An 11,658-nucleotide genomic window follows, 5' to 3' on the forward strand; every position below is an offset into this window, starting at 1 on the left:
TGAACCAGTGCTAGGAAGCAGTTGTAACTCTCTGAGCTTGAGTCCAGCCTGGACTACAGACAAATGCTAGGATGGCCAGGGCTCTCTGTGAGTTCACGTATTTTATTTTGTGTATGTGTTCTGGACACACTCATTCTAGGGCCCACATGTGGAGGCAGAGAACAACATGTGCATGCTGCCATTTCCCTTCCACCATGGGTACCCTGAAAACAATTTTAGGTTCACATATTTGGTGGCAAATTCTATACTAACTAAGTCATCTCTCAGAATCCAAGATCTCCCAGTTCTTTTTTGTTTTCTCCCAATATTTCTCCACAAAGTTTTGTATTCTCTCACAGGGTAGAATTTGACGTGGGGTTTCTGTAGCTGAGGCAGGTCTCAAACTCATGGCATAACAGCAGATGACCATGAAATTCTAATCCCCCTGCCTCACACACACACAGTTCTTCAGCTGCTTCATTCTGTCCTAATTGGATCTTTATTCTGCTTGCTCTCTGGGAATCTTGTGTGCTAGGTGGTAATTTGTCCTGCTTCTTTGGCATCTGGGAAAACACTGGCCTTGCACCTGCTCTTGGTATGACCCAGAAAGACCGGAGAGCGATACTATTCTAGAAGATGAGATCAGCGTTCTCTCTAGTGATGGCTTGTTCTTCAATCCATTTTGAGGAAGGTTTTCTCTGAGAAGCCCTGGTTATTCTGGAACTCTCTTTGTAGACCATGCTGTACCCCAAACATGAGATTTGCCTGTCTCTGCCTGGCAAGTACTGGTACTCAAGGTGTGTCCCAGCATTGACCCACAACTTCTTTTAAGGTGGGGCCTTGTGTACCTTTAACTGGCCTTGAACTTTCTTTTTATCTGAAGATGACCTGGAGGAATTGGGATTAACCATGAGCAGCATGGCCCACCACACAAGGGAGTTAATGCTGAGGATAGCCCAATCTGTCCACAGAACCATACCTCATCCATTTGAATTTTGTTGGTTGCTGAGATAAATTATCACTCTATAGCTCACACTGTAGTTAGGTGCATTTAAGGCCTCTACCCACCAGGTTGTTTCAGCATGCTGTATTGTCTTGGAAGTGGAGACAGGAGGACCAGGTTTTGAAGGCCAGCCCTGACTACACAACAGCTCCAAAGTCTACCTGGGTTATAGGAGACTCTGACTCCAAAGGTAACAGGAAATATCAAGAAACAATAGACAAAAATCTCAATTTGAACCTCTAGGTGTTCCAATGAGAACAACTATACACTCTATTTTTTTCTGTTTCTAACTTTCATCTTTTAATGAATTTTTATTTAAATTAAAAGACCCTTAGTTTACATACCAATCCCAGTTTCCCCTCCCTCCTGTCCTCCAATTGTCACATACAAATCCCATCCCACCCCTCATCCACTCCTCAGGGAGGGTGAAACCTCCTGGGGGGGAATCATCAAAGTCTGTCACATCATTTGGGTTAGTCCCAAGGCCTTCTGCCATGTATCTAAGCTAAGAGAGTATCCCTCCATAGGGGATGGGCTCCCAAAGTCCATTTGTCTATTATGAATAAAGCTGCTATGAACATTGTTCTGAAAGTGTCCTTGTGGTATGAATGGGCATCCTTTGGGTATATGCCCAAGAGTGGTATTTCTGGGTCTTGATGTAGACTGACTCCGATTTTCTGAGAAACCACCTCACTAATTTCCAAAGGATGTTTTCAAGTTAGCAATTCCACCAGCCATGGAGGAATCGTCCCTTGACCCCACATCCTCTCCAACATAAGCTGACCCCAGTATTTTTGATCTTAGTTGTTCTGGCAGGTATAAGATTGTATCTCTAAGGCCTCCCCTTCCCTGAGGAGTCGATGGGAGTTGGAATAGGTTGGTCTGGGGGGGTGGAGGATGGGAGGCAGAGGAAACTGAGATGGGTATATAAAATATAATAGTTTATAATTTAAATGAAAATTAATTTAAAAAATTTCAGAAAATACTTTTGAAAATACATTTTATGTAGTGGTGGATCTAGTAAAATAATTACTGGCCTTTCAGCAGAAAAAATTAATTAAATATATTTTCATCATCTTGTCTTAGATTCTACGGTTAATCATAGGATTTAGGAGGCACAGGCAATTGCATATCTGTGAGTTGGCTAGCCTGATCTATATAGCGCTTTCCAGGATGCCTGAAGCTACACATAAAGACCCTTCTAAAACAACAAATGTACACCCAGAGATAGAAATAGATAAAATGGGATTCTTTCCTCTCCCCCTGCAGTAATCCACACGCTTAGTCACCAAACATTTCATTATTATCTACAGATAATAAAACTAATTATATAAGCAAATAAAAACTAAATAAAGCATAAACAAAGAAACAGGCAGAAAGAGTGACAGAAACACACAAACACACACACTCGCGCGCGCGCGCACACACACACACACACACACACACACACACACACACACACACACACTAATGGAGTCCAGCAAATCCTGACGTGAACATGAGGCCTGCACTTGGGTATGGATGTTTTACCCAGTACATAGCACCATGTAAGTAACCCCAGTAAAACTCAAGGTTCACAGAATTGTACTAATTTCCTTCCTTCCTTCCCTCCTTTTTTGCTTCCATCCTTCCTCCCTCCCTCCCTCCCTCCCTCACTCCCTCCCTCACTCCCTCCCTCCCACCCTTCTTTCCTTCCTTCCTTGCTTCCCTCCACTCTCTCTATTTTTCTTTCTTCCTTTTGATTCCCTTTTTCATTTTTGTGAATTTGGTGACTGGATTTCTCTGTGTAGTCCTGGCTATCCTAGAAATCAATGTGTATCTCAGGGCTGCCTCATACTCACAGAAATCTTACTGTCTCTGCATCTCAGGAGATGGGAGTAAAGGCATCTTCCACCAAACTGAGCTGCCACCTGGACTTTTTGTTCTCTCATAGGTTCCCTATCTGGAGTGAGTAGACGTGTGTGTGGTCAGTCGGTCTATCCATTAAAAGTTTCCCCATTCAACATATTCTGACAGATGGGTAATGTTTAGAATAAACACAAAAATGTTTTTAATGAACTGAAAGAACAGGCAGACGTAACACTTCATCGTGGCACACACCTTTAATCCCAGCAAGAGGGATGCCGAAGCAGGTGGATCTCTGAGTTCCAGAACAACCCAGTCGCACCAAACAGTTCTGGGACAACTAGGGCTACAAAGAGAGACATGGTTTAAAAAAATAAAGAAAGAAGGAAAACAAGTTACCAAATTTAAAAGTGGGATATAAAACTGAACTGAAATGTCTCCAAAGGTGAAACCCACATTCCTATAGATAATGTGCAATAGGTTGCCTGTGGTGGTAGGTGTTTTAGTCACCACACTCAGAAGGCCAAGGCTGGAGCATGTCTGTGAGTTTCAGCCTGGGCTGGTCTACAAGGTACGATTAAGGAAAATAATGTTTCTAAAGAGTGTTTGTGTCTCTAAGAAATAAATATAAACAAGCAAGCAAATAAACAAACACCCAAATATGTAAATAACAAAGTAGCTCAGGTTCAGGGTAGTGGTTAATTTCAATACCATTAGTCATAGATACACTGGGAAAACACATTTTTTTTTAACAGACTGTGATTTCTTTCTTTGCTTTTTTTTTGATTCAATCTTTTTTTGGTGATTGTTTAAGGGTGTATTTTTTTTCCTTTTTTATTAGAAAGAAAATTATTTTACATGTCAATCCCAGGTCCCTCTTCCTCCCCTCCTCCCCTGACCCGTCTACTAACACCCTACCTATTGCATACCTTTTCTGTTACCCACGAAAGGTGAGGCCTTCAATAGGGGATCTTCCAGTGTCATATTCTTTGGGATAGTGCCTAGGCCAACCCCCTTGTGTCTCCTAGAAGCAGACACTCACAGCTAAACCTTGAACTGAACTGAAATCCAGATGCAGAGCAGTAGGACTGATGAGCATAGGGATCCATACCAGGCTGGTGAAATCACAGAAACAGCTGACTTGAACAAGGGAGAACTCTTGGTCCCCAGACTGATAGGTGGGGAAACAGCATAAGACACATCCAGACCCCCTGAATGTGGGTGTCAGCGAGAAGAACTTGGAAATCTATGTGGCCTCTGTAGTGGAAAACACAATTTTAAGACTGAGTTTCACCTAATCAGAATGGCCACCATCAATTAAGAAAAATATATCTTTTCGTTTGTTTGTTTTTTTTTTTTTGAGACAGGGTTTCTCGGTGGCTTTGTAGGCTGACCTGGAACTAGGTATTGTAGACCAGGCTGGGTGAATTGGGATCACCAACTCTTTTAGAATATCATTTAGAGGTTTTATATCATCATTAGATGCCCCCCAAAAGAAGGAAGGGTAACCTAGAATATTTTTTAACAATTTCTTTTAAAAGAAATCAGAGATTGTAAACTATACTTTCTAATTTTATTCTTTTTTTTTTTGGTTTTTCGAGACAGGGTTACTCTGTGTAGTTTGGAGCCTATCCTGGAACTCACTCTTGTAGACCAGGCTGGCCTGGAACTCAGAGATCTGCCTGCCTCTGCCTCCTGGGTTATGGGATTAAAGGCATACACAACCAATGCCCAGCCATCAAAGTCCAATCTCTTAAGCCCCTGGCAATATACAGGTACTCTGTATATTTTGGAAACAGGCCTTGTTGGCAGGAGGGAAAATAAAGAAATAGCATCTAGCCATGAGGCAGCTTGTAGCTCCCCAAGGATACTGTGGATCTACCTTAGATAAGAGAAGAAAAGCAGACTCCCAGGGTCCCCCACAATGAGCTGTATAATGATGAGTAATTATAAAAATTGTTTGGCTGGTGCCCTCAGAAACCAAAAGAGGGCTTCAGATCCCCTGACACAGGAGTTACACACAGTTATATGCTGGATTCTTGAAATCAATCCTGTGCCTTCTAAAGGGGATTATTATTTTTTATAAGATATATTTAATTCATGTGTATGTCTGGGTGTAATTTGGTTTTTGCATGTATTGCAAACATGTACAGAGGAAAGCTCAGGAGAGCTCAATGCTATGCAAAGAAATGCAGGAAACTAAGGAATACTGAGAGCAGAAGGAATAGTCTCCCCCAGGGAACAGCTCACCAATTGGTTAACCAATATCCTGGAAAATAATCAGGTCACATTATATAAACTGAGCAGCTTGTACTCATGCAATTAAGAACACACTCCTATGCACAGATAACAATGGGTGAAGAAAGATGCTATAAATTCAAAAGACTATAAGATGAGAAACAGGGGTGAGTTTACAGAGATGAAATAGAGATAGAGAATGGTGTGATTATAATCTCAAAAATAAAATATTTTAAAGTTTTTATCTTGTTTTTATTTCTATTTGTGTGTGTGTGTGTGTGTGTGTGTGTGTGTGTGTGTGTGTGTGCAAATGTTGATGAACTTTATGTACATCGAAGCCAGATGAGGGCATCAGATACCCCCAGGGACTTGAGTTACAGTGGATTGTGAACTAAGACATAGACATCTCCATTCTTTGGTAGAGAGCCTGTGTTCTTCAACTTGGAACCCTCTCTCCAGTCCCTACTTCGTTTATTTGATTGACTGGTAAATACTGTCACCCTTATAGAGAGTGGGTATGAAAAAGGGCTCATCTATTCTTCATGGAGGTCCACCCACAATACCCAGAAATACCAGTAATCACAGCAGTCGGGAGATGAAGGCAGGAAGGCCAGAGTTTCAAAGTCATCTTCAGCCATATAGGGAGTTTGAGGTTAGCCTGAGCTACAGGAGACAGTGCCTCAAAAAAGACAATAGTTTTTCACAAGTAACCAAGCATGTTGGCTACAAACACATGAATGTGGTAGCTGGAGCTTGGGTTGGAGTTGAATTAGCAGAAAATGGAAATATAAGTATCAGGAGTATAAGGTTTTCCTCTGGTACTCCGTGAATTGTAGACCAGCTTGGACTACATGAGAGCCTGTGTCCAAGAAAGAGCTGAGCATAAGTCATATGCCTTTAATCCTAGCGCTCAAAAGGCAAAGGCAGGTGGATCTCTGGGAATTTGAGGCCAGCCTGGTCTACATCAAGAGTTTCAGGACAGCCAGGGTTACAGCGAGACCCTTTCTCAAGGGACAGGATGAATGAACAGATGAGAATATCTGAAAAAGCTGTTAAAACATGAAACAGAATTCATGTGAAATGGCGCTGGCTCCACCATCTATGTGTTCAGAAATAAATTAATCCACTCTCCATATGCTGATGAGCCTGGAGAGCTGTGGGGAACCACCTTGGCTCACTCAATCCTAAGTTGTGACACTCATGCACTATCATGGTTGATCTTATGTGTTTCAGGGTTTTCCTGCTTGTATGTCTGCCCATGTGCATGAGTGTCCACAACAGCTATTTCCCCAAACTTCAATTACAGATTTTGGTGATCTGCCACACAGTTGCTGTGAATCAAACCCAGATCCTCTGGAAGAGCAGTCAATGCTCTTAATTATCAAGCCATCTCTCTGAGCCCCAAAACATTCTTGTAAGATAGTCTGACACATACCCTGTTCCATGTCCTTCCCCCCTTCCCCCACAGTTGATCTAATTCTGCCCTGCTCCCACTGAGAACTTCTGGCCTAAGAGGAATGAAGAATTTACTAAATGAGAATAAATAGTTCATAGAACCAGATGTGGGTAGGCAGTCTATAGAGCTGAAATGGCCACAAGAAGACAAGCGGCACCACAAGGAAATAGGAGGCAACTGTGTGGGAACTTCATGCAAAGTACTCAAAAGTAAGCAACCTTTACAAAATAACAACTCGTTTTATTCATGTTCACACTGTCAAGCGAACATAGGTTAAACAGAATGACAGTGATTAAAGTTTCTGAAAACTGAATACACACACTGTTGTGTATTTTACATATAAGACCCGTATTGTTGGGATGCCTGTTGTGCACAACGGATGCTCTGGGTCACAGGTAGGAGAGCAGGAGTCATCTTCTGTCTCATGGCAGTTCAAGGCTAGCCTGACTCAAAATAAAAAAGTTATAAATAGCAATGTCTTCCTTAGGGTTTCTATTGCTGCAAGGAAAGAGCATAGCAGAAAAGCTAGATGGAGGTGACAGGGCTGCTTACACTTTCATATCACTATGTACCAGAGAAAGAAGTCAAGACAGGAACTCAAACAGGGCAGGAAGATGGAGGCCTGAGCTGATGCAGAGGCCATGGACGGGTGCCTCTTACTGGCTTACACATAGCTTGCTCAGCCTACATTCTTATTTTATTTATTTATTTTAAATTAGAAACAACATTATTTTACATATCAATCCCACTTCCCCCTCCTTCCCATCCTTCCTTGGGAGATTAACAAAGTCTGTCACATTATTTGGGCCAGGGCCATCTCAACAGATCAGTTACAGATAAGTTACCATGGGAATAGTTCAACCAAGTAGCAGCTTTAGTTAATCTGGTTGTCGTCTAGAACATTCAGTGGCTCAATCCGTCTGTACCTTGCTCGATTATTTTTGAACCAGATCTGGAAGGACAGAGAAGATGTCAGAAGACCGGTGTGCCTAGTTGAACATGCTCTATGGAAACCTTGTCTCTAGCTACTACCCACATAAATACAGTTTTGGGTCCCTGAGTGAGACCCTACCAAGATGATAATGCAGCTCCATAATGGTGCCCAGATTGAAGAACAACAACCACGCCCAGACCATCAATGCACATAGGTGCACTATGCACAATTGTCCCAAGCTGCTCCAAGCACTGAGGGATCACTAAGGGTATGGGACTGATAATTGTGCCTTTCTCACGTAGCAAAACCAGCTATGGTGCCTGTACAAGAGCAATACAGACCTTGATCTCTTTCTCCTTCATGCCAACTATTACTGCCCGCTCCTTGTGTCGGTCAAAGCTCGGGTACATACATTGTTTGAAATGTTCCTGAAGGAGCAGCTTTTGCTCCTTTGAGTATACATTTTGTTTCTTCCACTGCTTCCTTGGACCTGCATTTCCAACTTGATGGGACGGAAATTTAGAGCCTGAGGAACCCTCACAGGCAGAACTTGAGGAGGAACTCAAAATCATGTGTTGATTAGGGCTGGGTGATGATCTGGTTCCCACTGATGGGGGATCTTGATGTATTGGGAGTCTTGAGTCCGGTGATGATGGTACTGGGGTCCATTGTGGAGTCCGTGCTGGATATAGATATCTAAGAGCTGAGAACCACTGGTAAGTTTGCTGTGTCTTTTCTTGAGAAAATAGGCGACTTTGTGATTGTTTAAGGCTCCATTTGCTTACATAGACTAGATGATGTGGGGGGCTTGATTGCATTTGAAATTCTGAGTGAAATGGGGGGTTTAGAGACGTCAGCAAACTTGACTTCCATGAATGTTCTTCACACCTCTGGAAACCTGGTTCCTACTCTGCATTGGAAGATGGTGGTAAATCTGGATGCAATTTGGGGACCTGGATCATATGGCTGCTTAAGTTTCCTGAAGTGACTGGATCTTTTTGGAGAACTCCAGGCACTGGTGGATGGAGAAGCATACCGGGATGTGCTCAAACTGAAGAGCTGTCCCCTACTTGGCAACCTATGAGGAGGGAAATAGAATAGTTCCATCATCACCAGTGTTTACTCAAGTCTTCCCAGCATTTGCAAATTTGTTGTTCCAAACTTCCTGTGCATTAGGGATAGCATCTACTATTTTCTCTCTGCCTTTCATACCACTTCCCTAGGCTCTAAGTTTTCTAAACAGTGGAATAAAAAAACATAACAATAGCTCCCATATTAGTACAAGACTGCCCACTAAGGCTGGTAATGAAGAGGAACCTCACCCAGATTATAGAAATCCCATGTCTTCTGTTCTTTTCTTGGTCTTCTCCGTCTCTAACCAAGGATTAAATGTAGGCAATCACAGGTGTCTCTACCTAAACTTCACCATTAACAGAGAAGCCTTTTGGCCAATTCACTCTGGATATCAGCAGTCTCTCCAAGAACCTGACCTTCTCCATCCTGGCCCCTACCAGTATCTCCACCCATTTTCCTCTCATAGCCAGCAGACCATCCCAATGTTATGTTCCCAACCCTATGTATCCACTTGAGGACTTTTAATATTGGGCAGAAAACTAAATTCCAGACTCCTAGGGAGCCTACAAACTAACAGGACCTTGGCCAAGGCTTGGGGACTGGTGTCCTCTTTGGATTGCCTGAAGTGTAGGAGGAAACTGACATCCCTTTGCTGCTTGTCTTGTTCAGGAGGTTTGACTTTACTTAGCTTGCTTCCCAGGTCTTCTGCTTTCCTTCCTATGGCTGTCACTCTGTCTTTCTTTCTCTCTTCCTGGCTTTCCTAAGTTCTCTTGTTACTTCTCTCATTTTTGCTTGCTTGCTGGCTAGCTGATTGCTTTCTTTCCTTCCTTCCTTCTTTCCTCCCTTCCTTATTTGTTTAGCTGATACAAATTTTCTTTATAACAGATGTTGGCTTCTATCTAACTCTTTCAATGGATTAGGGTGAATTCAAACTCAGAGATCCCACAGGTGGTCAAAGATAACATGGAAACTGAGCACAATTTATATATAATACTATACATACAATAAAGAATTGAGTTTAATGGCCAATGTCTGTGGCTAATAAAAATTCAACAAACTAAAATATACAATACACAATAAAAATCATCGGGTACCAGATTTAGCAAGTAAACAAGCAATCAAAACCCAGTCTGATCTGGGCATTGGTGGTGCGGGCCTTTAATCCCAGCACTCAGGAGGCAGACGGATCTCTGGGAGTTGGAGGTCTGCAGAGCAAGTGCCAGGACAGGCTCCAAAGCTACACAGAGAATCCTGTCTCAAAAAAAAAAAACAAACCAAAGCAAAAAAAAAAAAAAAAACTCAGTTCTGGGTGGCACAACACTAAGCACTTGAGGAAGCTCACCAGGTGGAGCTCTGGGAGATGTGATCAGCAGAAATCACCTGTGGTCCATCCATTCACTGTTTCTCATATAGAAACCCAAGACTTCCTCCAGTGGCCGCTAAAAGAGAACTGGCTTCATGCTAAAACATTAACAAAGACCTGGAACTGAGTTTTCAGGAAAGAGCCAAAAACAAGGGAGGAGGTGAGAAACTTGTGCATTCATTCAGAAACATGAACCCAAACCAGGACATCACCTGGGGATCTTGAGGACTAAGCAGGCACCACCAAACAACCACTTCTTATATGTAGAGAAATGTCCTGGACCCACCTTTTTACAATGCCACCTATTATTCAGAAAAACTTGTTAAGAGCCATAATCATGAAATGTGTAGGGCTGGACAAAGTCAGGAAACCACATGCTTTGGGAAAAAATTGCCTTATTGTTATCTAGAGAGATTTTGAGTCTATAGAGGCCTTGAACCCAGAAATAGTCTGGGAATGGTGGTGTGCTGTGAGCTTCATCTCCATGAAGGGCTGGGACTGTGGCTGCAGATAGAATTTTGAGCTGCACATGGATCTAATGATTTGCCCAGGCCTGATGAAGACAGAGGAAAGGCCTGAGGACACAGGACAGCCAGCAGCAGGGAAATGAGCCCTTGATCTGATGCACTGAAACCTGGTTTCTTCTCACTGTCTTGGCTTTTCTAGTTCTTGTGATGCTCTAGAGAATCTCTAGTGCTCCAGTTCCTAAACTAGACCTGCAGGGGTGGTGGTGAGGTGGGGGTGGGGCAAAGTAGAAGAATAGAGCTCAGGGATAGGTTCCCTCACACAGTTTTCTATGTCCCACATATGAATATGCTGAGTAGAACAATCAAACCCAGACTCCCTCCCGTCCCACCCAGTTTTTTATATCAAGGGAGACCCCATGGGGGGGAGGAGACAGATTGGGTAGGACATGATCCAAGGACAAGGGATATTTATGCTACCAGATTAGAGGATTCAATGGGAACCTTGAACTCTAGACCCGTAGAAACACTACTGGGCACCAGTATGGTTCTAGAAGGTTCTTGCAATTGTACGCAGAGATGGAAGAGGAATGTGGTGACCAAGCCTGGTTCCACACTAATGAAAAACTCAGGCAATTCTCTGTACCCAGGAGACAAGCAGCTATAGCAATCAAAGAGCCATCAAAGAGCTGGCAGTCTGTCAGTGTGCAGGTGGATAGGCGGGGAGTGGCTATCTTGAGCTGGGAAGATGGGGACAAGAGAAGGGACAGACCTGGCTCTGGTACTCATTGAAGTCAATCCTTTGCCACAGCTAACAGGCTGCTTACATTTGGGAAACCTGCAAAATCTGAAATATGCTTCCAGCTCACCCTTTAGATTCTTGATGGGTCTGATGTGCTCCTGGCTTAGAGACAGAGGGGAATTTGAGGACCTGGAGAGACGTAGGGAGTCAGAACTGGGAGACAAGGCAGATCTGAGGGACGTGTGGGAACCTGGAAACCTGGGTTCACTGGAGGCCCTGGGGGCATTTTGAGACCTGAGGGTACTGGAGGTGTTGAGAGAAACACAGTGTCTGGAAACACTGGTCATCTTCCGCCATGGCAATATCTAGGAGAACAAGTAAAATTGATCACAGATGCCCTTCAGTCCCCAGAAGCTGCCCATCACCTATAAATCATTTATCCCTGGCTTCCTATGCTGCACTGGGTTCAGGGCTATGTCTTGGCAGGAAAGCAGAGCATAGAAGCTTACTTAGCCTAAGAATCAGCACCACTTGGGATGGAGAGATGGTTCAGCGGTTAA

The sequence above is a fragment of the Cricetulus griseus genome, chromosome 9, assembly GCF_003668045.3.
Source record: "Cricetulus griseus strain 17A/GY chromosome 9, alternate assembly CriGri-PICRH-1.0, whole genome shotgun sequence".
NCBI classification, from domain to species: domain Eukaryota; kingdom Metazoa; phylum Chordata; class Mammalia; order Rodentia; family Cricetidae; genus Cricetulus; species Cricetulus griseus.